The sequence below is a fragment of the Chrysochloris asiatica genome, unplaced genomic scaffold, assembly GCF_000296735.1.
Source record: "Chrysochloris asiatica unplaced genomic scaffold, ChrAsi1.0 scaffold00020, whole genome shotgun sequence".
Taxonomy (NCBI): Eukaryota; Metazoa; Chordata; class Mammalia; order Afrosoricida; family Chrysochloridae; genus Chrysochloris; species Chrysochloris asiatica.
In genome coordinates this window covers 29430502-29433240 of record NW_006408538.1, presented here as the reverse complement: position 1 = coordinate 29433240, position 2739 = coordinate 29430502, and the positions used below count along the sequence as shown (strand labels likewise).

Genomic DNA, 2739 nt, shown 5'->3' with positions numbered 1-2739 from the left:
GGATATGTCTCAGTTTGCAATCTATATTTTAATACATCTACAAGGAATGGAACATTTTTATATTCAAATGTTCTCCAAGCTTTGCTCCCGAAAATTCAGAAATTTGTGAGATAGTTCCTCATTTTAAAGTTTTTCAAGGACATGTAACCGTCAACAGAAAATCATATAAAAACAGAGGAGGATGTTTCTTAAAACTTAAGACCATTAAAATTTTCTACAAAATCTTTACTTATGACTTAACAGACATTCCCATAGTCCATCATTCCTAGAACAAATATCGAAGAGGTCTGATCGTAATATGCTGATAGTAACAAATTGAATTCCCATTATGAGATTGATAAATTAAAAGGTACAAGCTCATATACAATGTGTAGTCACACTGTGAGTCTTCTGAAAAGCTAGGAGACAATTCCATTATCTCACCAGAATATGGAAAGCAGTCTCACTATTCTGTGAATATCAATTCCTCTCAAACCTTTTCCTCCAAAATTAAGTTCTGAAAACAATCAAGTGATTAGACAAGGGTTGTCTCACCGATGGACATCTGTTTGTTCCTCCTTACTGAGAGTTGAACAGGATGACAGAGCAGAGGCAAAGTGGTGGACAATTGTTTCTTAAGGGACTAAGTCAAAAGTCAGAGCTTCAACAGCATGGCCACAGCTTTGCAGATGCCACATCGTGATAGTTGAAATAGCACAGATCAGCAGAGGTTAGAGCCGAGAGTGTCAGGAGGCCAGCCCTGGCAGCTCTCTGGGGTGCACCCTCATAGACATAGTCAGTAACAACCTGTCCCAGGCCCCAGTGACCATGGAGAAGGAGAACCATAGCTAGAGAGTAGTCCACTGAGAGCAAGGATTCAAATAAGCAGCTGGGAGCAGGCCCAGGAGCAAAACACTGACAACCCTCTCACCAGTCCAGTGGAGAGATGCAGCCTGGGAACGAGCACAGTGGCTGGGGGACAGGTGAATGTGCTGCACTCATGGAGTACCCCGGTCCTGGAGAAATGCTGAGACAAGAGCAGTTCTGATCACTGGAGATCGGAGGAACAGAGCTCGGCCTCCTTGAACACCGCAGACAACACTCAGCCTCTAGACCACCTCCATGCCTGTCCTTAGGGCTCTACAGTTCTTGTCGTGGTGTTTAGTACTGTTCTTTGTGTAAGTCTTTTGTATCTCTGGTTAGGTTTATTCCTAAGTATTTTGGTAGCTATATAAATGGTGTTGTTTTTCTTATATCCTTTTAAAAGTTCTCATTGTTAATGTGAAAGAATCCAACAGAGTTTTGAATGTCAGTCCTGCGCCCTTCTTCGCTAAAGCTTTCAATTCGTTTCAGTAGTTTTAGTGTTAAACCTCTGGGAGTTTTTATGTATAAGATCATACCATCTGCAAAAAGGGATGGTTTTATTTCTTTACCAGTTTGGGTGCCTTTTTTTCCCCTTTATTGTATTGCCCTGACTAGGGCTTCCATAGCAGTGTTGATAGGATTGGTGCTAAGGGCATCCTTGTACCATGTATGCTGTTGTTAGTCATTTGATTCGAATGCACAGCAATCCCAGGTGTGTCAGAGTAGAACTGTGTGACCCTGAGGGGTTTAAGGCTGGAACCCTTGTGGAGCAGATTGCTGCCTGTCTTCCAAAGTGCCTCGGGGTGTGTTCAAACTGTCAACCTTTCAGTTAATAGAGCACATAACTGCTAGTGTCACACCTTTTGTGGTTGTTAAGTGCCTTTTAGTTGGTTCCACCTCATAGCAATCCTGTATAGGGTTTCAGAGGAGCAGCTTGTGGGTTTGACCACCCACCTTGTGGTTAGCAGACCAGTGCTTATCCTACCTAAAATTCCTTTTAGACAGATATTATAAAGGTTACCCTCTCTGTAGCAAAAGGGTGTTTCTTGATTAATTCTTGATATTCTTCCCTGGGAGAAACTTGTCAATTTTTCTCCTTGCTGCCTCTGAGGAGCCTTCTTTAGGAGTTTCCATATCCAGCACCTAGACAGGGAACTGCCAGAGGGTCAAGCCGGATTCAGACGAGGACATGGAGTGAGGGATATCATTGCTGATGTCAGATGAATCTTAGCCGGAAGCAAAGAATACCAGAAAGATGTTTACCTGTGCTTTATGGAGTATGCAAAGGCTTTTGAGTGTGTGGATCATGACAAATTAGGACAACATTGTAGGGAATGAGTATTCCAGAATACGTAATTGTGTTCATGGGGAGCCTGTACATAGACCAAGAGGCAGACATTCGAACAGAACAAGAGGACACTGAATGGTTTAAAAGTAGGAAAGATGTGCACCAGGGTTGTATTGTTCACCAGACTTACTCAATCTGTACACCAAGCAAATAATCCAAGAATGAATTATATGAAGAAGACCATGGCATCAGGATTGGAGGAAGACTAGTTAACATCCTGTGATATGCAGATGATACAGTCTTGTTTGCTGAAAGCGAAGAGGACTTAAAACGCTTAATGATGAAGACCAAAGACCACAGCTTTGGTATAGGTTGCATCTTAATGTAAAGAAAACAAAAATCCTCACGACTGTATCAATAAACAACATCCACATAAAAGGAGAAACGTTTGAAGTTGTCAAAGACTTGATTATGGTTGGGTCCACTATCAACACTAATGTAAGTAGCAGTCAGGAAGTCAAGTGGCGTATTGCATTAGGCAAATCTGCTGCAAAGATGTCAGTCTGAGGACTAAGGTGAGCCTGATCTAAGCCATATTATTTTCAGTT

The 2739-nt window shown here is 41.9% G+C and overlaps 1 pseudogene; it reads right to left on the bottom strand.

Annotated features, from left to right (window-relative positions):
* Positions 1-634: 634 nt before the first annotated feature.
* Positions 635-1103, bottom strand: LOC102818839 (annotated as a pseudogene).
* Positions 1104-2739: the final 1636 nt, after the last annotated feature.